We start from the raw sequence: 24766 nt of genomic DNA, 5'->3' as shown, positions 1-24766 counted from the left end.
TATAATTTGGGGGATACTTTGGCAGGTTTGGGAAAATCTATTCAAAGTTTAGTTTTGTCTCAATTTCTAGAACATCAAGCCACTTTTGTGGAGGCAAGGGTGACAGGAAAAGCAGACAACATGGTGGTAATCCTAAAGATAATAGTAATAGCAGTTAGTATTTATGGAGCAATGAGTATGTTCGTAGATTGAGAGGGGTATTTTTTTTTTTTTTTTTTTTTTTTTTGAGACGGAGTCCCGCTCTGTCACCCAGGCTGGAGTGCAGCGGCACAATCTTGGCTCACTGCAAGCTCCGCCTCCTGGGTTCACGCCATTCTCCTGCCTCAGCCTCTCCAAGTAGCTGGGACTACAGGCGCCCGCCACCACGCCCGGCTAATTTTTTTTGTATTTTTAGTAGAGACAGGGTTTCACCGTGGTCTCAATCTCCTGACCTCGTGATCCGCCCGCCTCGGCCTCCCAAAGTGCCGGGATTACACGCGTGAGCCACCGCACCCGGACAGAATCAGCTCATCTAATCATCACAGGAACGCCTAGACATTGTTGCTATTTTCACCAACTATTTCAGTGAGGACACAGACGTTCTGATATGGTTTGGATGTTTGTTCCCTCCAAATCTCATGTTGAAATGTGACCTCCAGTGTTGAAGGTAGGGCCTGGCGGGAGGCTATTAGATCATGGGGGCAGATCCCTCATGAATGGCCTAGCACCATCCCCCAGGTAATGAGTGAGCTCTCGCCCTTAGTTCACATGAGATTTGGTTGTTTAAAAGAGTGTGGCACTGATCCCCTTCTCTCTTGTTCTGTCTTTCACCATACGATATGCTGCCCCCTTTTCACCTTCCACCATGACTGGAAGCCTCCTGAGGCCTCACCAGAAGCCAAGCTGAAGCCAGCACCATGCTTCCTGTATAGCCTGCAGAACCATGAGCCAATTAAACCTCTCCTTTACAAATTACCTAACTTTGGGTATTTCTTTCTTCTTTTTTTTTTTTTTTCTTTTTTATTGGGGGGGGACAGAGTCTCACTCTATTGCCCAGGCTGGAGTGCAGTGTTGTGATCTCTGCTCACTGCAACCTTCGCCTCCTAGGTTCAAGCAATTCTTGTGCCTCAGCCTCCCAAGTAGCTGGGATTATACGCATGCACCACCATGCCAGGCTGCCTTGGGTGTTTCTTTATAGCAACACAAGAATGGACTAACATGGGCTCATAGAGGTTATTTAACTTGTGTAAGACCACAGAGCTAGCAAGAGGTAGAGCTAGGATTCAAACTTAGGTCTCTCCAGAATCAAAGACTACATTTATCCTCCCTTCCTCCACTGTTCTAGATCACTCTTCCACTGGGGCACTCTTGCTCTAAGAGACGTACCCCACTCACAGACATGGAGTGGATGCCTCAGTTGCCACATCATTTAACAAGCATCTATTTTCTGCTCTGTGCCATCCCCTGTGGTAGGCACTGGGAAGAAAAGAATGAATGATCCTTGACATCAAGAAGCTCAAAGACTAGCTGGTAAGATACTAATATAGCAATTCCTTTTATTTTCTCTAATAGGAGACCCACTCACAACTATGACGAATAGATACTATCAGCAGCAACAGCAACTTTTTTTTAAGGACAAAGAAAGTAAAGATGGGAAAATGTAAACGTGTCCAAAGACATACATATAGTCATGAGAAAGCTGAAACCCAAACCAGCTAAGCCGATATATCACAGCCTCTGAATCACCATCACTGAAATAAACAACACACTTAGGGATGGGGGAAGGGCTCTCTTTGCACAAGTTGGGATGCAATTTGCAGACATTTTGCAGAGCAGAAAATGCATGAGTCTCTGAAGGGCAGAGATCAATCATTTCAGCCATCTTAAATGAGACCAGAATAGATACAAGAAGAATCTCAGCCACATATAACTCTAACCGTCAAGGGTATTACTAACCCCCAAAATATTTCATCTTCTTGAAGTTTTATGGCCATGGCTCTTGAATGTTTCGGGGGTACAGGGAGATACGGGTTTAGGCAGCTGAAGCAATGACCTATCCATAGATGAGAATATCGCCAGAAGTCCTAATAACCTCAGAGAATCTACAAAAGAGTCCATATGTATGCCAGAATCCCTGCCCCTGACATGTTTACTCTGCTGACTACCTCCAATGACAGAACTCTAGACTTAATTAGCCAGCTCATAGCTCTTCCACATACTTTTTGGAGGCAGATTTTGTCTCTATGGGCTCTACTTCTTCCCTTAGATTCTAGAGCACCACGGAATGTATCTGCTCTATGTTCAAGATGGAAGCCCTTCAAATAATTGGGTATAACAATCTACTCACGCCTCTCACTTCCCCATTTCTCTCCACTCTCAGAAATGCAAACATTTATACTTTCGTTGATGTTATTCAGGAACCACTTCCAGCAGCCTGTACCTCCCTTAGTCATGTTCCTTTTAACAAGCTCAGCTTATCAATGTCCTTCTTAAAATACAGAACTCACACATGAGCATAGCCAAAGACATAATATTTGTGAAGGGACTGTGAAAACGAGAGTAGGCAGAGGCAAAGGGTTATTTTTTTTTTCTCTAGGACTCAATAAAAATATAAATGCTATTTCTTTTAACACAAACCAGTTTGAAGAAACTGTTCGATGTATTCATTCTGTCATCTGTTCATTCATCTGTTATTGAACCTGTCAAGGTAAGAGATTAGAGGACTTGGGCCAGCAGAGAAAAGAGAAAAGTGGATGGATATGAATACTATGTAGGAGGTGTAGTCACAGGGTGAGGGGTGTGAGGGAAATGGTAGTAGCAAGAAGTTTAGCCTGGGCATCTGGGAGGATGGTGGTGCCATGCCCTGGAGGAGGGCCAGTTTGAGGAGGGAATATCATAGGAGTCCAATAAATACTACTAGAATGAATGACTTAATAATCAATATGTAAGTCACATTCATTCCCCTCTGCTTCTGGCTTTCCATCTGATTAGATCAAAAGCACTCTTCCATGTGGAAAGCTTGCATGAGCACAATTTAACCTGGTTATGGGAAGGAATGGTGTTCTCTGTATTTTTATTTTTTCCAATTATTGGATTCTCCAGGGTGCCCACATGACAATGCCAAGTTTCTGTACTGAGTCCAGATTCCCTAGGCAAAAAGTGCAAAGCATACCTAAAAATAAATATCCAGCCTTTAAAAATCAGTAAAACAATCCCTTGGCTCCCATCAACATTGTACACCCCACCGTGTGCAGGAGCTGCAGTCGACAGCAGGGGTATGAGGAGAAACAGGTCAGGTTTCCATGTCCCTTGTGAGCGCAGAGTCTAGGAGGAAGATTGACAGGAAAACCAAAATAAAACACCTGAAACTCCACGATATGATAAATGATATTACAACAGAGGGAGGTGCTAAACGTTACAAGAGCACAGCAGAGGCATAAAATAAAAGAAGCCTGAAGCAAACTTTTAATTCGTTACACAAAAAAGTCTTTAGTCTTCTTTGCCGAGATTAAAGCAGTGCCGCTCTGGGTCTGGAGCCGAGTTGGTAGCTGGGATATAGAAGAATTCAGAGTTCATCCCGAGTCTTCTCTAGAGATGGAAGCCTAGAGAAGCCAGAAGGCCCTGAACCCCTGACAAAAAGCCTAAGGATCTTCACCCAGCAATGCTGACCACGACCATTAAAACACGAAGCCAATCCCCCAAAGAGGAAAATCCTTGCCCTTTAATGAAGCTGCCAAAAACCTCCAAAATTAACAGTTTGCACTGTGTCTTTCTGCAGACACAGAAAAATGAGCCGGGAAATAGAACAGTCACATCAGGCCAAGAGAGTTGTGGACTTTTGAGGTGTTGCCTGGGTCTCCTGGGCAGTAGAATCAGCTGAGCCCATGTTTAATGGAGATACTACAAATTTTCAAACATAAGAAAAACCATGTAAAAAAAAAAAAATCAATGCGGGAGGGGGTGTTTAAATGCATTTGAGACCAGCCAGGACACGCCATTTGGCAGCCCTTATAAGCCTTAGTTTTAATAACATAAGAATTCCCTACGAAATTCTAAATAAGGCTGGGCATGGTGGCTCATGCTTGTAATTCCAGCCTTTAGGAAGCTGAGTTGAGGTGAGCAGATCTCCTTGAGGTTAGGAGTTTGAGATCAGCCTGGCCAACACCGTGAAACCCTATCTCTGGTAAAAATACAAAAATTAGCTGGGCATGGTGGCGCACACATGTAATCCCAGCTACTTGGGAGGCTGAGGCAGGAGAATGGCTTGAACAGAGGAGGTGGAGGTTGCAGACAGCTAACATCATGCCACTGCACTCCAGCCTGGGTGACAAAGCAAGACTATCTCCAAAAATAATTCTAAATAAAGCAAAATAAAATGTATGCATAAACATATATATGCAAAGGTATATATGTATATGCACATACATACATACATGTGTATAGATATATGTACAGTATAGCCTGCCAGCTATGTTAAAAGAAGTTTTTTGCACAGCCACCATTTGTGTATGGAACTGTGTGTGAAAAAAGACTTATGAACTGTGAGAAACTTGGATAAAATGAGGCACACGTACTTCCCCATCTGAAATAGCCAAGATGATGACCATTCTTACAAGTGAAAGAGTTTTTGTTTGGGGATGTGTATTTTTTTTTCTTTTTTAACTTTTATTCCTGTTCAAATTCTTTTTTAATTTACACACAAGGAAAAGTGGCCTGTCACAGTGGCTCACATCTGTAATCCTAGCACTTTGGGAGACTGAGGAGGGAGGACTGCTTGAGACCAGGAATTCGAGACCAACCAGGGCAATATAGCAAGACCCTGTCTCTATTTAAAATTGTTTTAATTAAAAAAATTTTAAATAAAAATAAGAAAAAGGTCCCAAATCCCACCACCATAGTACAACCAATCTGGCCACACCATCACACGTGAGGTTGTTCACAGCATCCTTCTCTGGGGATGATTCTAAGTCCCTTGAAGATAGGGAATATGACTAGTTTGTCTCTGAATCCCTGGTACCTGGAAGTGGCCTGACCCCCAGAAGGCACTCCGATGATGTCTATTGAATGGATAGATGAGAATGCACATAAGGAAATGTGATTTTTTTCCTAACAAAGTAAAATGGCATTCCATGGACTTTGGAGAAGTTGGCTCCTTCACTTCTAGAGAAAAAAGGAGAATAGGGCAGGAATTCAAAATACTCTTATGAACAGAAAGGCAACAGGTAGAGCAGGACATGGAGGGATTCATGATGGGAGAGAAGGTAGGTAGGGAAGCTGGGCTGTGCAATAAGCAACAAGCCTGGGTGTTATTTCAGCCTCCCGAGAACATGCCAGAATAGACATTGCCGTTACCTCCATTTTCAGAGGAAGAAACAAAGACAAATGAATCAGACAGAAGACATGATGTTCATCTCATAAATGGACGTGTGGAGATTTGAACCCATCTCAGCTGGCTTTGAATTCAGAAATCTTTACCCCTAAGGGACATCATGAAGCGAGACAAAGAATGAAACAGAGGGCTAGGATGATGACGGGATTTCCTACGATTGAAGGAATGTTGAACCAAGCACATGTACTTCAATCCTAACCATACACAGGGAAGTCCTTTCTGTATTTGGAAGAGCTAAGCGGAAGATCTCAGCACTAGTCCCAGCCCGTTTTCATGCCATTTCAGCACTAGATAACAAGATATATCCATGTAGGAAGATGGATGAGAAAAGCAGGGTGGATCTGTCTCCCCCAAAGGAAACCACAAGGCATAAACAACAGCAGCAGTCCCCAGAGGACAATGTACACACAACTTCTTTCCTCCAACTCTGGTACTGAAACTGCCTTGAGCTGACTTTAAATCCACTGCAGGTAGTTGCATGAGGAGTACTTACAGAATCCTGCTGGCTCTGTTGCTACTCTCTATCATGGAGTCCTGCAGCCTTTGAATAAATACCTGCCAGGCCAAGCTAGCAAATAGCACAGTTTCATGTCTGGAATTTGCAAACCAGTGCTGAAGGAAGGTAGACACGCTTCTGTGAAGGAAACTGATATTCTGCTGGGGTTTGCAAGATCCTGAAAAGTCCCATCCTCCCCCTGGGAATCCCAGCAGTTTAGAAGATTCCTGAAAGGAAAAGGAGCAGCTCACCTGAGACAAGCAAGGGCCAGATTGTTGAAGCCATCGTTGCCCTGCTGAGCTTCAGGACACTCAACTCACAGTTGCAGATTTCATAAGCAACCAAAAGAAGAATCCATTTCACAGGCATTTTTCAGTATCTGTCTGACCACACTGATCAAGGCACTGGGGGTACAGAGGTGCACGAAACATGCAAAGCGCCTGCTACAGTGATGCTTACCCTCTGGTGGGAAGAGCTGAAGTTCTGGGAAAGTAGAGTTTGAGGGAATGTCTCATACGCAAAAGGCCAACCCTGGGCTAGATCCTACTCATGTATGTCTCATCCAATTCCTCCCAATAATCCCATGATTAGATACTCCTTGCATCAAATCATTTTAAAGAAGAGAAAATTGAGTGTATTAGTCCATTTTCATGCTGCTGATAAAGACAGAACTAAAACTGGGAAGAAAAAGAGGTTTAATGGACTTACAGTTCCACATGGCTGGGAAGGCCTCACAATCATGGTGGAAAGCAAGGAGGTACAAGTCACATCTTACATGGATGGCAGCAGGCAAAGAGGGAGAGCTTGTGCAGGGGAATTCCTCTTTTTGAAACCATTGGATCTCACGAGACCTTATTCACTATTGTGAGAACAGCATAAGAAAGACCCACCCCCATGATTCAGTCACCTCCTGCTGGGTCCCTCCCACAACATATGGGAATTGTGGGAGTTACAATTCAAGATGAGATTTGAGTGGGGACACAGCCGAACCGTATCACTGGGTCTCAGAGAAGTAATTGCCTCAAGAATCACACAGCTGACAGGTAACAGAGCCAGAACTCAAACCCCAGGCCTCCTGATCACAGCTGCCATGTTGCACAGCCCTCATCTCAGAAGGAATCAGAATTTGTGTTCATGGTTACACATGTTCAGGGTCACACATTTAGTGTATGGTGTAGCCGGGATTCAAGCTGAGATGAGCGAACTCTAGACCCTAGTCTCCTAACCACTATAGATACTGCTCTGCTAGCATACTTGGAAACCACCATGTATATTCTTGGAAATGCACCAGGCACATTACCATGTTGGGCAGACTTATTACTATTTTCCAATATCTGCAAGTAACATAGAAGCAAAAAAGCACATAAAACATAAAATAATTACACATAGACCTGAGGTAGAAAACAAATAATCAGAGGAGAAGGCAAGAGAAAGGGGAAGCCACCTCAAGTAGAATGGTCAGGAGACATCCTTTCTGAGAAGACATTTAGGCTGAGAAGCTAATTAAGAAACAACAGAGAAAACTAATGAAACCCAAAGCTGCTTCTCTTTTAAAAAAATAAATAAAATTGATAAATCTAGGTAGAATGATCAAGAAGAAAAGAGACTATCAGAAATAAAGTCTGGTGCATTACTACAGACCTTTCAGATACCAAAAGGATTAAAAAACCCTTATGCCTATAAATTTGACAACCTAGATGAAATGGACAAATTCCTGGAAAAATACAAATTACCAAAGCTTTTTCAAAAAGAAATAGAAAACTTCACCAACTGTGTATCAATTAAAGAAATTGAACCCATAGCTTAAAACCCTCCCACAAAGTAAACTTCAGGCCCAGATGTCTTCTCTGCTGCATTCTATAAAACATTTAAGGAAAAAAAAAAAAAAAAAGTCCTACACAAATTATTTCAGAAACTACTGTTCAGAAGGGAATACTTCCCAATTCATGTTATGAGGATAGTATTACCCTGATTCCAAAACCCGAGCAAGCCATCATAAGGAAACTCTAGACCAACCTTCCTCGCAAACATACATGCAAAGGTGCCCCACAAAATATGAGCAGATCAAATAGAAAAATATATCAAAAGGCAATGCATTATAACCAAGTAGGTTCACACCATGAAGGTAGGCTGAAATCCAAAGAACAAGAAATAACCAGACTACAAAAAAAAAAAAAAAAAAATAGGAAGAACGAATAAGACCTACCATTTAATAGCACAACAGGGTGACTATAGTCAATAATTGAACATTTTTTAATAACAAAAAATCTATCATTGGATTGTTTGTAACACAAAGGATAAAGGCTCAAAGGGATGGAGACCTCATTTTCCATCATGTGATTATTTCACATTGCATGCCTGTATTAAAACATCTCATGTACCCCATAAATATATACACCTACTATGTACCCACAAAAAAATAAAAAATTTTTAAATAAAAAGAATTTTAAATAAAAACAGAAACAATCTGTCAAGTGAAGAACAAGAAGAAAGCTCTGGGCAAAGGGAGTGCCACACACAGAGGTTACAGGGTAAGAAAGAGCTTGGCAAATTTGAAAAGTTGAATGGAGACCATTTGGAATAGCATTTAACGAGTTAGAGGAACGTGTTAATGGATGAGATTGGAGAATAGACAAGGCTAGATCACACAGGACCTCATAAAGGTAAGTACTTTGGATTTTTTAAATAAATTCTAATGGACGCTATTACATGGTTTTTACCTGTAGAATGTCATGGGACTGTTTGTTTTAATAAAGATTTCTTAGCAGAATATGGAGAAGCAAGTGGCAAGGGGCAAAGTGGAAGAGAGGTATCAGTGAGGAAGCTATTGGAGTGATCCAGGCGAGTGATGGCGCCAGCCAGGACTGGGGGGTGCATGGGCAAGGGAGAAAGGTGGGTAAGTCAAGGGATATTCCAAAGATAAAACCAACAGGATTTGCTGACGGACTACAAGTATGAGATAAGGAGAAATTTTGTAGCAGGGTCTGGATAAGTGATCATAAATCCTACTCCCTTTTCCTCCTGGGAATATTTAGTCCATAAAACACCTCCCAGGCTCCACTCCTTTCACAGCTCAACGCAGATGATCTCAGCGGCCTCAGAAGCCATATGTTGAAGGTGGCTGAGCCAAAAGATGAAAGGAGCTGAGCCCCTGAATTGTCACTTGTCAGAGGGCCGCCCTCTGAATGCAAACATCCGCATTCGACTTCAGATGAGTAAGAAGTACATCTGCGGTGGATTAAGTTTCTGCTATTCAGGGATGTATGTGTTAAACTAACTTTTCTTAACCTAATTACTTCAGAGAACAATCAAGAAAAAACTAGTGTATCAGCTCGACCAATTAAGTGGAGCTAAGAATACTGTTACTTCAGCTCTTAAAAGAACGGATTGAAATGAGACAGTTTGGAGGCTTTCAAGGGATTAGTTCAATTCCATTTCTAAAAGGAATCTATGCTGAGAAAATAACAGTAAATATAAAGGTTTATGCACAGAGATGTTTATCAGTGGTATTTATATTAGCAAAAGTTTCCATGAAAATGACCAAGGCACTCAACACTAAGTGGTTAAATAAGCACCACTATGATTTGACCTTACATGGGAATTAAAAATTATGCTTACAGTCCCCAGGCCCGCAGCGCCGTCAGCAGCAGCAGCAGCGGCAGGCGGCTGCGCGGGTGTTTCTGTCAGGTCACGGGGTGTTGCGGCAGCATGGCGGACTACCTAATCAACGGCGGCACCGGCTACGTGCCCCAGAACTGGCTCACCACGCAGCAGCTCTTCCTCAGCGCCGACTGCCTCACCCACAACGACGTACTGATTCTCCCAGGGTTCATAGATTTCATAGCTGATGAGGTAGACCTAACCTCAGCCCTGACCTGGAAGATCACGCTGAAGACACCGCTGATCTCCTCCCCTATGGACACTGAGACAGAGGCCAATATGGCCATCGCGATGGCTCTGATGGGAGGTACTGGTTTCATTCACAACAACTGCGCCCCAGAGTTCCAGGCCAACGAGGTGCATAAGGTCAAGAAGTTTGAACAGGGCTTCATCACGGACCTCGTGGTGCTGAGCCCCTCGCACTCTGTGGGTGATGTGCTGGAGGCTAAGATCCGGCATGGCTTCTCTTGCATCCCCAACATGAGACGGGCACCATGGGCAGCAAGCTGGTGGGCATCGTCTCCTCCTGAGACATCGACTTTCTTGCTGAGAAGGACCACACCACCCTCCTCAGTGAGGTGATGACGCCAAGGATGGAGGTGATGATGCCAAGGATCGAGCTGATGGTTGGCTCCTTCAGGGTAGCAAGAAAGGGAAGCTGCCTATAGTCAATGACCGCCATGAGCTAGCGGCCATCATCGCCCTCACCAACCTGAAGAAGAATGGAGACTACCCTCTGGCCTCCAAAGATTCCCCACAAGCAGCTGCTGTGCAGGGCAGCTGTGGGCACCTGTGAGGATGACAAATACCACCTGGACCTGCTCGCCTGGGTAGGCGTCAATGTCATAGTCTCAGACTCCTCCCAAGTGAACTCGTATCAAATCACCATGGTGCATTACATCAAACAGAAGTACCCCCACCTCCAGGTGATTGAGAGTAATGTGGTGACAGCAGCCCAGGCCAAGAACCTGATTGATGCTGGTGTGGACAGACTGCACGTGGACATGGGCTGCGACTCCATCTGCATCACCCAGGAAGTGATGGCCTGCGGTCGGCCCCAGGGCACTGCTGTGTACAAGGTGGCCAAGTACGCCTGGCACTTTGGTGTGTCCATCATAGCCGATGTGGCACCCAGACCGTGGGGCACGTGGTCAAGGCCCTGGCCCTTGGAGCCTCCACAATGACGATGGGCTCCCTGCTGGCCACCACCACAGAGACCTACTTGCGAGTACTTCTTCTCAGACCGGGTGCGGCTCGCGAAGTACCAGGGCATGGGCTCACTGGATGCCATGGAGAAGAACAGCAGCAGCCAGAAACGACACTTCAGCGATGGGGATAAGGTGAAGATCGTGCAGGGTGTCTCAGGCTCCATCCAGGACAAAGGGTCCATTTAGAAGTTTGTGCCCTACCTCATAGTGGGTATCCAGCATGGCTCCATGATGTACTCAGGAGAGCTCAAATTTGAGAAGCAGACCATGTCAGCCCAGATCGAGGGTGGCATCCACGGCCTGCTCTCTTACCAGAAGCAGCTGTACTGAGGGCAGCGATGGAGACTGAGGTGGTGAAGGGGGCACACCCCAGTGTCCGCCTTCAGGCACAGCCTCTCTCCACAATTGAGTGGTCCACAGATTTGCACTAAGGGTTCCCCAGCTCCTTTCCAGGGAGAGAGGAGGAGAGGTCCTGAGGGCTCTGCAGTCCCTCACTGGGCATCCCCTGCAGAGTCAGGACTGCTCCCTGGGCCAGGCTGCCGGGCAGCATCCCCCAGCCCAGCCAGCCGGGCTCTCAGGCCCTGCGCCTGCCTCAGGTCTTTCTTGCTGCAGCATGCTCCAGCATGGCCCCCACCCTAGGGACAGGTGGCCCCTCCTGGCTTCTCCTGTAGGGTACCTCCCTGCCTCCAGCCCCTCAGGAAATGGTGTTTTCCTGGCCCTGCCTCTGGCTCTTCCCAGGCCGCTGCCCCCTCAGCCATGTGACACTTCTGAGCTCCTGACCTAGGCCAAAGGGAGGTCTCTGCCCCCTTCTCCGGCCCTGGTCTACCCTTGGGTCCTGCTCCTCAGGCCATTCCCCTGTCCCTGGCCCTGGGGAGGAGGCTGCACTGGTCATGGCCCGTATACCATTCCTGCCATCTCCTCAGCTGCAGGTGAAGGCTTTAACTTTGCACAATTTGGGATCAGTTACGTCATTGTGTATTAAATAATCAGAATAAATAAAAATGATGCTTACAGAAATTTTGATAGTAAGTGAAACATGCAGCTTATACACTACTGCATGTATAAATTGTGTGCAATTACAAATATGTATATTTATCCTATGTACTTGTATAAATACACATACATACATACACATGCACATCAATGCACACATATATATGCAGAAGGAAATAAAGGGGAAAATGCCATTATTGTTTAATATGTGTGACAGCGTTATTGATAACTCTAATTTTATTCTGTATTTCCAAAACAATCATCATGTAACACTCTTGGGACCAGATGAATATAAAAATAAAATACACTCAGCATTATGTTTAACAAATTTAAAAGACTATTTCATGACCTTGAGTAGAGTCTTGAAGGGCATCTTAAGATTTTTAAACTTAGTTGGGCATGGTGGCTCACGCATGTAATCCCAGCTACTCAGAAGGCTGGGGCAAAGAGTTCGAGACCAACCTAGATAACAAAGATCCTTGTTCTTAAAAAAAAAAGAAAAAAACATTTAATTAGCCAGGCATGGTGGTGTGTGCCTGTAGTGCCAGCTACTCTGGAGGCTGAGGCAGGAAAAATTGCCTGAGCCTGAGTTCAACGCTGCAGTGAGCTATGGTCATGCCACTGCACTCCAGTCTGGGCAACAGAGCAAGACCCTGCCTCTAAAGATATAAAAATAGAAAATAAATATTAAAAAATCCTTCATAAAACCACACAATGAGACTGTGCTCTGCAGCAATGCCAATGCTAAACACTCTTAGAAAAGCCCGACAGGGGAGCCTGCTTGGAGACTCAAGAGAGAGTTGAAGAGGTTTTGATCCACCCAAGAGATTATGTGCGGGCAAAGCCAAAAGGACCCCAGACTCGAAGGTGCCAGCCTGGATGAAATGAACCAAATCAAGCAAAGCAAGCAGATGCTGTAGGCCAGTCGCCCACAGAGGAATTGTAACCTTTGAAAGTAGATTGTGTAAACACAAGAGAGGGAGGAGGAAGATGATCTTCTGTGTCCCCAGAAACCCCCAGGCACCAGTTCCATCAATCCCAGGATGTGAATAGCTAGTTTGTTTTGGGTAGCTAAGAACACTGCCCACTCAACCAAAATAAGAGTGAGTTCTGCAAAAGGTTATGAACCCATTGATTTCTCTGACAGTATTTCCCAAGAAGGCAAACAAAGCCCAAAGCCTGTGCTCAAAAAGCTAGTGATCTAATAACCAAACAATCACAAATTAAAGTGTCCTATATGAGCCAAATAGGAACATTGGCAAAACAGAGAATTTATGCTTCATTTAATGGGGCAAAGTCACGCCCCCGATGTGCCAGGTCTGCATGCTGTTTTAAAACTTTTTTGTTTAGATATTTTCTATGTAAAACTAAGGTTATTTCACTTCAAATTCTAATTTTCAGCTTCTTCCTGAAAACATGGAAGAACTGTCAACACTGGACCCATGTTCCTGCATGGCACTGATTCATCGACTGGCCTCTTTCACTTGTTTAAAATTATTGTCTGGTTCATTTAATTTTTTGAGTTTGCAGCCCTTGCTGTGCATGTTCCTTCCCTGCTTAAAATGTGCTGCTTTCAACGTTCTGTTGCAACTGTGTATAAAGAAAAGTAAACTAGCCTGGAGAGAGAGTCTTAAGAGGGCTCTCCTTTGAGTAGAGTACATGGACTTTGTTGACCACTCTTTTGCATGATCTAGGTGTTTTTTTTTTTTTTTTCCAGCTTACTTTGTAATTTCCTTATGGTTTCAAAATGCTGGAGAACTGGTCTCCAATTAGTGAAGTGTTTCTGGGGGCCTTCTTTAAAGTTACTTGCTTTACCACAGACATAGTATTTGCATATTTTCATTTGTAGGTAGTAGGAGAGATGTTTAAACAGGAAGAGACAGAAGCTCTCCTTGTTGACCCCACTCCTCCCTTGTCTTAAATGCCAGAAACCTATTTGGAGGAGGATAAGCAGAGCATCCTTCCATGTGCACACCCTGGGGCCTGCGTCCCCCCATAAATCATTATCTGAACCAACAGGACAGGCTGCTGGGACACCCACTCTACTTATCAGAGGCCAGTAGTTGTGCCCAAGGCAAGAGCACCTGAATTTGATAATCCTGCAGGTGAAATTTAGTGCAAACCAGATATTCCTGAGACCCAACTTGGCTTCCACAACTGTATTCTCAAGCTGAAAACATTTTGTGTGAATGGGGTATGGGGGCATGGGGACACTGTTTCCCAGAAGCATTCATTATTTCAATTGTCAAGAAAAAACTGGGGATTGAAATATGGAGCATAATTACTCAGGACTTTTTTTTTTTTTTTTTTTAAGAATGACCAGAAATAGAACCATGAACACTTTTGGTGGGAATGTAAATTAGTTCAACCATTGTGGAAGACAGTGTAGTGATTCCTCTAAGATCTAGAACCAGAAATACCATTTGACCCAGCAATCCCATTACAGAGTATACACTTAAAGGAATATAAACCATTCTGTCATAAAGATACATGCACACATACGTTTATTGCAGCACTATCCACAATAGCAAAGACATGGAATCAACCCAAATGCCCATCAATCATAGACTGGATAAAGAAAATGGGGTACATACACATTATGGAATACCATGCAGCCATAAAAAGGAATGAGATCATGTCCTTTGCAGGGACATGGATGAAGCTGGAAGCCATCATCCTCAGCAAACCAACACAGGAACAGAAAACCAAAAACCACATGTTCTCACTCATAAGCGAGAGCTGAACAACGAGAACACATGGACACAGGGAGGGGAACACACACCAGGGCCTGTTGGGGGTGGGGAAGGGAGAGCATCAGGATAAATAGCTAATGCATGTGGGGCTTAATACCTAGGTGATGGGTTGATAGGTGCAGCAAATCACCAAGGCAAATGTTTACCTAAGTAACAAACCTGCACGTTCTGTACATGTATCCCAGAACTTAAAATTAAATAAAAATTTTTTAAAAAGAAATAGAACCATGGAAGCTTAAGCAAAATGAAGGAAAGGGGAATGACTTCAGTTAGGTTTTACTTTAGAGCAGACCCTAAAGCAAGAAACTGGGGGGGACATGGTTTAGTTGGGAGGTGATCACAGGAAGTGTGGTGAGGAAGTAGAAAAATAAGACAAGAAAGGAAAAGAAGCCAAGAGCAAGGAAATTCATGGGGAGGTTACTTCTGGGGATAACAGGGACTCAACCCCACCAGGGGCCCTCCATTAACAGTGTAGGACACACCTCAGTACTGTCTCCCTGAGCAGCAAAGAAGTCAGGGTATGCTAACTTCTATCCCTCATCATTAAAGGCAGTTCTGGGTAGCATTTATTTATCCCCTGCCACTTCAGGTCTGCCATATGCAGAAGCCAAGCACAATCTTAAGGCCAGAGAACATTCTTAGGCAGAGAGATGCCTGTGCTTGAGTTGAGAAGCCATCACTGTGTTGGGAACTGTCCATCTAAGCTTCAGGTGACCCCCAGGGTGGGCCAAGAGGATATGAGTGGGGTGTCAACAACATAGCTACAGGGAATATTCTAGCTCACGTGACTGAAAATAAAAAGTAGCTAAGGTTACTCCATGCACAGATGAAGTCAGGACTCAAAATCTGTCATCTGGATTTTGTGTTCCTCCGTCTTGCTGTTCTGCTGCCACACAGTTGGCTCCAGTTGTTGGCTCCAATTATTGGTTCCAAGTGGAAGCAAGATGGTAACAGTGATTTTATTCCCTACATCTTTTCAGATTCACTTTTAATAGAAAATACCAAGTCTTTTCCCCCAAGAGCTCTTATCTTTAGAGACACATATTGGAAAGTATAGAGATGAAATGATAGGATGTTGGGAATTTGCTCCAAATTCTGTGGGTGGTGATAAAATGAAATAAGATTGTCCATGAGTTGATAAATGTTGAAGCTGGATGATAAGTGTAAGAGAGTTATCTCTGCTTATGATTAGAGTTACCTCTATTTTCATGCATTTTGGAAAATCATCACAATAAAAAGTTAATTTTGGAAAAAGAATCTCTTTTATTCAAGTTCGAGCTAAAGTCTCATTTCACCTCACTGGGTCTTCCTGGACCAGATAACCATCCCCGAACTGTTCACAGGGACCAGGAGCATATAATGACCCCATTGTTCCAGCACTGAACCATATGCTCCATCTCTGGACCAGGAGGAATCTACAAAAAGCTCAGGGGGTACAGCTGGGGAGAGGGTTTAACAGAGATTGATTACATACAATTACCAGAAGAATGCAAATGAGTGTTAAGATAAAAAATACACAGGTCCATTCCATAAGGAGAATAGAAATAGAGTGACATAGAATATCTTTCCTCACCCAGCATCCATTCTAGTTTTTTACTGAAGAATTGTCGCTGCTTGCCCCTTTATCCCTGTGGACTGGGCACCCCTTGTGCTAATGGTGCACAAGTGACTTCGTCTGAACAATGAGAGGGAGATGCTGGTGATGGGTGCAGAGATAAGCACATGGCACTGGACCAGCCAATGATAATCTTGGGGCATTCTCTGGAGCCCCTCTTCCTTGTGAGGTGGCCAAGTTGAAGGATGAACATCTGTTGTGGCTGCTGTTATCTTTGCCATCACTTAAGGAGAATCTGCCAAAGACTGAGTCTGACAGAGGAAAGCGGAGCCCAGGTACAGGAAGAGGTTCTCGATGACACTGTTATATATCTGTATTCAGCCCTGCTGGAAGCCAGATACCCTCAACTTTTTAGTTACCTGATCAAATAAATGTCCCTGTTTGGCTTCAGGTTCTCATTTAGACTCCCGTCACTTATATCTCTGGCTAATAAAGGGAACTATGGTCATCCCTACCCCACCCCATGCAGCAATTGTAGTTTTTCCTGCCCCGATGCTTGCAACATCAATGTACTGCTGTGGGTACAGCTCTACAAGCACCTGTTTTGCAATTTTCAGGTTAACAAGTAAAATCTTCCTTGAGTGTATGCTTCTAAGCCTGTGAACAATATTTCTCATCCATTCATCCCCAATCCTCTGGTAGGTACTTAGGATATAGAAATTAGGCACAATCTGTCTTCCAGTACTGGTATGGAGGAGAAGAAAAGATGCAAGTAGCAGACAGACTGCTGTATCTAAAAACTTGGGTTCTTTTCCCAGCTCCACCTTAAACTGTGCAGAAAGAGAATTCGGCGAAACTCTCCCTGCTACTGAAGAAAGTGTCCTACATGAACAGGATCCTGATGGTAAATTTTCATAACCAGAGATTTTCACCAAATTTTAGCCAAGATGAGCCATTCAATATTGATTTATTCTACTTGATCGGAAATTGTCAGTGGTCCAATTGTCCTTTCTAATGGAAGATCAGCATAAACAAAGTCACATTCAGGCCAGGACTCTTTAGAAAGCAGCATGTTTTCTCCTCACTTTTTTTTCTGCTGATTGGAAAGAAAAGACAGTGAGATTTAGGGGATTGGAAGAGCCACAATATGGCAGAAATCTGGGTCCCTGAATCACTGCATGGCCATAGGAAAGCTGTTCACCAACCAGGAACACCATTACATCAGCAGGAAGCAAACTTCTACTATGTTATACCACTGATATTTGAGGGCTTATTTGTTATAGCATCTACCCTTACCCTTTGAATTATGAAGCTAAGAAAAAAAGGCCCATTGGCTTTAAAACCCAGTAGAGTTCGGTATGAGAAGGAGGATGGAGAAAGTTATAAAATAATCAAGTTGGGTGGGAACCTTGGATTAGATCCTCATTACACTTTGAATTAGAATGAGCGTTACCCATTTGACACAGGTGGATATCTTTGCTGTTACTCAAAGCCAAGAGGAAGGTATTTTCCAGCTTTATTTGATCAGTTGTTTTCATGCTAAATATTTTCCAGGAATCTGTTAATTTATACGGGTAGGAAACTGTGCCTTAGTCATCCCTGTAGCCTCCACAGCACTTCACAAACAGTAGATTCAAACAAACAAAAGCCTCATTCAAGAAAGGAAAGAAGGTGGCTTTTTGTCTAGCCCCATGGTTCTCAACTGGGAAAGATTATTTTTTAACTTTCATTTTAGGTTCAGGGGTACATGTGCAGGTTATATAGGTAAACTGTGTGTCACAGGGATTTGGTGTACAGATTATTTTGTCGCCCAGGTAATAAGCACATGGTACTTGACAGGTAGCTTTTTTTTTTTTTTTTTGAGACAGAATCTTTCTCTGTCTCCCAGGCTGGAGTGCAGTGGCGCGATCTCGGCTCACTGCAAACTCCGCCTCCCGGGTTCACGCCATTCTCTTGCCTCAGCCTCCCAAGTAGCTGGGACTACAGGCGCCCGCCAACACGCCCGGCTCATTTTTTGTATTTTTAGTAGAGACGGGGTTTCACCGTGTTAGCTAGGATGGTGTCGATCTCCTGACCTCGTGATCCACCCGCCTCGGCCTCCCAAAGTGCTGGGATTACAGGCTTGAGCCACCGCGCCCGGCCTGACAGGTAGTTTTTTATGCTCTCCCTCCTCCCACCCTCTGCCATCAAATAGAACTATTTGTCTGTTGTTCCCCTCCCTGTGTCCCTGTGTTCTCACTGTTTAGCTCCCACTTTTAAGTGAGAACATGTAGTATTTGGCTTTCTGTTCCTGCATTAGTTTGCTAAGGATAATAGCCTCTGGCTCCATCCATGTTGCTGCAAAGTAGATGAGTTCACTTTTTTTATGGCTATGTAGTACTCCATGGTGTATATGTGCCAGATTTTCTTTATCCAGTCTACCATTGATGGGCGTTTAGATAGATTCCATGTATTTGCTATTGTGAATAGTGCTGCAACGAACATACATATGCATATATCTTTACGTAATTATTTATATTCCTTTGGGTATATACTCCATAATGAGACTGCTGGGTTGATTGGTAATTCTGTTTTAAATTCTTTTAGGAATCATCACACTGCTTTCCACAATGGCTGAACAAATTTACATTCAACTGAGGGAGATTTTTACCACCAGAACATGTTTGACTATGGCTGGAGACATTTGTTGTTGTCACAACTATGGACTGCTACTGGCGTTTAGTGGATAAAGTCCAGAGATGTTGCTATATGTCTTACAATGCACAGAACAGCCCCTCCCACAACAAACAATTCTCCTGCTCAAAATGTCCATAGTGCCAAGGTTAAAAAAGCTTGATATTATAACCTAAGTTTCCCACCCCAACTTGACCAATTAATCATTTTATAACTTTCTCCGTTCTCCTCCTCTTATTTAATCCTAATGGGCTTTAAAGCCAGTGGCCCTTTTTCTTAGCTTCCTCATTCATGAAACAGTTTTCTGGGGAGGCCTTAGAATTTTACCTCTGTATTAAAATCTCTATTTTCTTTTCATTAAGGGAAAAATATACAAGGGGGGTGGATGCCGGGGGCAAGGAGCGGGTAAGCAGACCAGAAAGAGACTCCACATTAAAACACACAGGAAAACAGATCTTCTGTCTGGAAGACACCCACAATCTCTTTGTTTCCTTTCTTCTATTAGGTCTTCCGCATGGTCAAGGAAACAGACTCACTCCAGTTAGTTCAAGAGAAACTGTGTATTGTAAGGACACGTGCAGATTGCTACCAGAAGCCTTCATATTCTCTCCCCACTCCCCTGCCCCATGGTCCCCTATTTCTACTCCCCTCTAGTCGTCCCCACACTGTCCTCCTCCCACAGCTGTCCCCTGATCCTTCCTAACTTTAGCTCATAGTGGCATCTTTTCAGCCCCTGTATCAACAATGCTAACTGAAAAATCCTATTCTATTTCTAACTCAAAAGCCCACATTCAAGCTCATCCTTTCAAACCCAGCCACAGAGGTCAAATTTCAGACTGAGGACTGGATATACTTTAATCGGTCCAACATTCTTGATCAAAGCAGCAATCCACAGCAAGAAGGGTGGGGCAACCACAAAGATTGGCATCTCTACTACGCTGTATCACACACACTCCTACCCCTGACTCTGAGTGTCATCAACCACAGACAGTTACATTGAGCTACAAGAAGGATTAAACCACTTCCAAGACCCAGGAGGCCCCCTAATCATTTTGCCCCATGTCTTGGCTCACACCCCTGGAAACACTGGGGGAAAGTCACCTACCTTGTTTGGGGACACCTTTTTAGAGGATAACTCTTGGTCCTCAAGCTTAGAAGCTGTTATGAGGAAGAAGTTGGGGCTTTTCAGAATAACATCCAAAGATTACCCCATAGACAGCTTCCTCCTCTTTGCCCACACATCTTTCTCTGTGTTCTTGTGACCATGGAAATTAGGCAGGTCTCAAGAAACAAAGTCACAAAGGCATAAGCTCATCATCTATTTCCACAACACCAATGCAAGAGACCTCCAACACAAGCAAAGCAAAGGCACCGACTGGGTGCAGCCACATATCGTGAGTTTCCAGGCCATTCTGCCTGAGTTGAGATCATTATGCTGCTTCTTTCATTGCACAGGAATGTGGGGGTTTTCTCTAAACTATGACTCATAGCAAATCATACAGGCAATCATGTAGAGAAACCTGTTCTCCCCAGGAAAGGAGGGTGAGCAAATGCTAAAAGTTTTGATACTTTAATATAGCACTGGCCTTGGCTAATTTTACTTAATATGAAAGATTTCAAATAATGGAAACACTGACAGGCAAAATCATTAAAAATTTGCATAAAATCTCAAAAAACCTTGCAAACAAGAGAGAAGCATGGTCTAATTAAAATAAAGGAAAAGATTGCTTCTGGGTTCCTGAATACTCATTTCACAAAGGCTTCACGTCAGATGAACTTCAAGCACCAAGTAGCACGGATCCCACTGAAGTTTATTCAGTGCCCTTATGGGCACTACCAGCTGTGAAACTGGTAACCTATTGACAAACAGGTTATTTTTCCAGCTGCACCCATATTCAAGAGCTTGAGCAGCAAAGTCCCCTGATAATATTTGGCCATGAGACAGAATGCATTAGGCACCTTCTGTAGCCAGAGCCAAAAAAACTCTGGCTACAGGAGAAACCTGGCACTGTGCACAAGATCCCCTTTTTTAGCATCAGCTGTCCCCTTTGCAGTTTGTTAAAGCTGGAGGAGTTTTAATCCAAGTGAAATCTCTTTCAGGAGGCTCCTGGGTAAGGAAGCTACAAAAGGGGGGAGGTAGGGGCACGGCTGCAAAGTGATGAACATTGCAGCAGGTTCGGCTATTCAGAATGAGCTATTTTCTCCCAAATCCTGTAATTGCCTGGAGCATGTGATCTTTTTGAAGGTCATCAGAGACATGCGGCTGTCAGATTCCTCCCAGAAAGTTTTGCTTTGATTAGTTAGTTCCTGATGCTTATTTCCTAAATGGCTCCCTTTGTCCCCCACTCCAAAAAAAATGGGGAGCATTACAATTTTAAAAAAGGAATTAGATGAATATACTGCTAGATGTAACTTGGCAAGATGAAAGGAAGTAGCAAAGAAATATGAAAAAGGTGCAGACCTTCTTGGGCCCCCTCCTGGAGAGCCAACCTGAGGGAAATTGACGCACAATCAGCATGTTCCTTCCCCAAAATGAGGCGACTCCGAAATACACATTATCAATCATCGTCTATGCAACCACTCATTATTTTGACTCAAACAGAAAGACATACATCACTGGTAAAGCCCACGTGGACATCTCCAGGTCCTTGGGGCATTCATAGGCTGGGAAAGGTTAAAACAAAATAAAATTCTTCTTGTTTTTAAGGATTCTAGTGTCTAAGAAAGCAGCCGTGAGGACCTAATAAAGAACTAAGAGCTGAATAAATTGTCCAGTGACTATGATCAAATATATAGCTAGCAATGGCAATGTTTCACATCAAAGAAGGAAATCAAAGTTTTTTCCCAGCACAGGGAGATGGGGCCAATCTCTCTTGGATCAAAAGTCCTTTTTGTCCTCTCACATTTGCAGATGTGTAAATTCCAGGCAGATCTAATGAAGGAGTTACCTTTTCAGTCCCTAGATTCTGTTTGCCAAAACTTCACGTGCAATAGGGACACTCCAGCAACCCTGGCTCGGGGCTCCCTGCTTACTTAGATGTAATACTATGTCAACAACATCCTGCAGGCTGAAGCAGCCTCTTTTTTTTAAAGCCTTGGATCAATTATGCAAGCTCAACTTGCTTTTATTTTTGTTGAAAATACTAATTTGTCATCACTAATTCCCTCAAGCAAAGGAACAGCTCCTCATTGATGCCATAGTTTGCAAGATACTGAAGTTGCACGTTTTTTCTAAGAACACTGATGCCCTAAATCTCCAGCTTTTGACTTCAGGAAAATGGCATTTACTTTATATCCGTAGAATTTCTGGGGCAGTTCTTCTCAAACTTTAACATGCACATGAATCAGCAAGGGATCTTGTTAAGAGGCAGATTCTAGCTCAGTGAGTCTGGATGGGACCTGAGATTCTGCATTCAGGCTCCCAGAGGCTGTCAAAGCTGCTGGTGCATGGACCACACTTTGAATGATGAGATCTATCCAGGTGGTTGGGAGGTACCTGGTGGCTGAGCTTTCAAACTCTGTAGTCAGACTACCTGGGTTTGCATCCAGCCTCCACTGTTTACCGGTTCTTACTGTGTGCCTCAGTTTCCTCATCTGCAGAATAGTGCTCAAAATAATAGTACAAATAGAGCTGCTCCGTGGGTTACATAAAGCTATATGTATAAATCGCTTGGCACAGTGTATGGCACATGAGCACTCAAGAGGTGAGCTGTTTCTGCCCCGGTGTAATCATCCCTCACAGAGCCCTTGTGCCCACCTTCTTTCCAGACAGTAAAAACCCAAAATAGTCCCCAGAGACAGATGAAGCGAAATTGCAAGCTTCTGACTCTCACAACTCAACCCATCAGCTTAGGTTGTTAAAAAAGCGAGGTCTTAGGCCGAGCGCGGTGGCTCACGCTTGTAATCTTAGCACCTTGGGAGGCCAAGGCGGGCGGATCACGAGGTCAGGAGATCGAGACCATCCTGGCTAACACGGTGAAACCGCATCTCTACTAAAAATACAAAAAATTAGCCGGGCCTGGTGGCGGGCGCCTGTAGTCCCAGCTACTTGGAGAGGCTGAGGCAGGAGAATGGTGTGAACCCGGTAGGTGGAGCTAGCAGTGAGCCAAGATCATGCCACTGCACTGCAGCCTGGGTGACAGAGCGAGACTCCATCTGGAAAAAAAAAAAAAAAAAAAAAAAAAAGCGAGGTCTTGCAGTGCACTATATTGTCATAGTTTGAGAAGGGCCGTGCGCGTGCCCATGTGTGTTCCAAAACCTAGGCCACGATGTATAGGGAAAAAAGAGCACCAGTCTTGGGGTCAGGTGGCCCAGGGTGCAGACTGACCTGGGAGATCCTTTGTTTGCTTACTTACAACATTGGGATAATAAAACCTACCATGTAGGGATACTATGAAGATCAGGGATCAAGTATGCAAAGTACCTGCCCTGTATGCAGTAGACGCTCAATAATTGGAGGCTGTTATGCTTGTAATCAAAATCCTATCCTCCCAAGAGCAAACAGGAGAAGAAGCCAACATAACTGGCAACTTAGCCTTGATAACTCTTTGTTTATCCGGGCAAGCAGAAAAGGGCAGGATTCCTTGGTGCTTGGGTAGACAGCTTTTCCATAGCCTCAGATACAGACAGGGGTACTGAAATTATGGGGTGCAAGAGGTTTTTCCAGGTGGTCCAGGTGAGACGGAGCTGGGAGATGACAGGGAAAGATACAGTCACAACTGATTCCTAGAGAGCTATCCATTCATTCATTCATTCATGATATTTGTAAGTTGGCCCGTGTGTCAGATGTTGTACAAGACAGAGCAGAGGCCCCACTCTCAAGGAGCAACCATTTCATGGAAGAGACAGAAATATGTAAATGAACATATACAAGTTAAAGTTGTGGTACAGCTAATGGCATGAGGGCTGCTATGGAAAAGGTTAGCAGGACTGTCAGGAAGCCCTCTCAAAGGAAACGCCCCGTAAGCCAAGTTTTGAAGAAGTCGTCAACCAGTGCAGAAGAGTGGGAAGCGCATTCCAGGCATAGGGAACCATGAGTGCAAGGCCCCTGGGTTTTGAAAGAACGAGGAGGAAAATGACAACAAACAAAACCCGAAAAAAGCACACAGTGCCCAAATCATGCAGGGTCTCTTCATAGGCAATGTTGGATTTTATTCCAAAGGCTACAAGATGCCATGAAAGGGTTTTAAATCCATCTGTCTTACAAAACCATAAATTTCACACTGCAGCAATCAAGTCCCACAATGTCCTGAGACTATGGCGTCAGAACTTGACCTCTTGATGCCTTCTACTTCTTACTAGAGATTCAAGGTCTTTGACCCTGGGGACACAACACCAGTACGGGATTTTTTCAAGCTTTTTGCATTTATTGTCGAAGAAGCAGGGGCAGCAAAGAATATTTGGCTTTCTCTGGAAGTCCCAAGAGATGCTGGACAGAGCAACCCCAAGTGGAAAGACCCTTGTTAGGAGAAGTCGAGTAAATACACTACTGAGTAGACCATTCCTCCACTACAAGCTCAGCGCTTCCAAGGAGTAAGTAAATCCCTACTTAAATTGCCTGGGAGGCCTCCCTCAATTACACAAATCTAAGACATGACAGGATACGGCAGAGATTCTCCTCCAGTAAGTCTGAAGGCTGAGAGCAAAGCAATGGAGCTAGGGCATCATCCTCACACTGCTCACGGTGGGAGGAAAAAAAAAAGACTGTCCCAAGTCTCCCCCTCCCTGGCTGTTTTGTTAAGCCTCAGGCTTACAGGTGGCTGGATGTCCCAGGGGAAGAGGCTGCCTTGCCTACCACAGAGCCCTGGGAAAGGGAAGGAAGGGTAGCTTCTTCCTCTGCCAAGAAAATCAGGCATCCTACAGGGAGAGAGAGCTGGGGGTAAAGGCTGGGTGGGAAGATGCTTAAGGGCCAGTCTTTCCCCAAACTCAGCTCCCTAGAGTACAGCGAGTTCTCTCCCACTCAGAACAGAAGGAGGTCTGACACACTCACACCTGCAGGAAAACTTGGGGCCAGGAGGTAGGAGACAAAATGAGGACACAGACGGGAGGAGCCCCAGACTC

General features: G+C 44.2%; 1 protein-coding gene and 1 pseudogene across 5 annotated transcripts in view; one reads left to right on the top strand and one right to left on the bottom strand.

The window, feature by feature from the left end:
* The window catches only part of GRIN2A (glutamate ionotropic receptor NMDA type subunit 2A), a 422706-nt gene that overhangs the window by 339353 nt on the left and 58587 nt on the right, over window positions 1-24766 (bottom strand). The window lies entirely within an intron of this gene.
* On the top strand, window positions 460-22878 carry LOC129462601 (inosine-5'-monophosphate dehydrogenase 1-like; annotated as a pseudogene).

This window comes from Symphalangus syndactylus, chromosome 14 (genome assembly GCF_028878055.3).
Source record: "Symphalangus syndactylus isolate Jambi chromosome 14, NHGRI_mSymSyn1-v2.1_pri, whole genome shotgun sequence".
Lineage (NCBI taxonomy): Eukaryota > Metazoa > Chordata > Mammalia > Primates > Hylobatidae > Symphalangus > Symphalangus syndactylus.
Note: the sequence above shows the minus strand (reverse complement) of the source record. Positions and strands in the feature narration are given on the sequence as shown.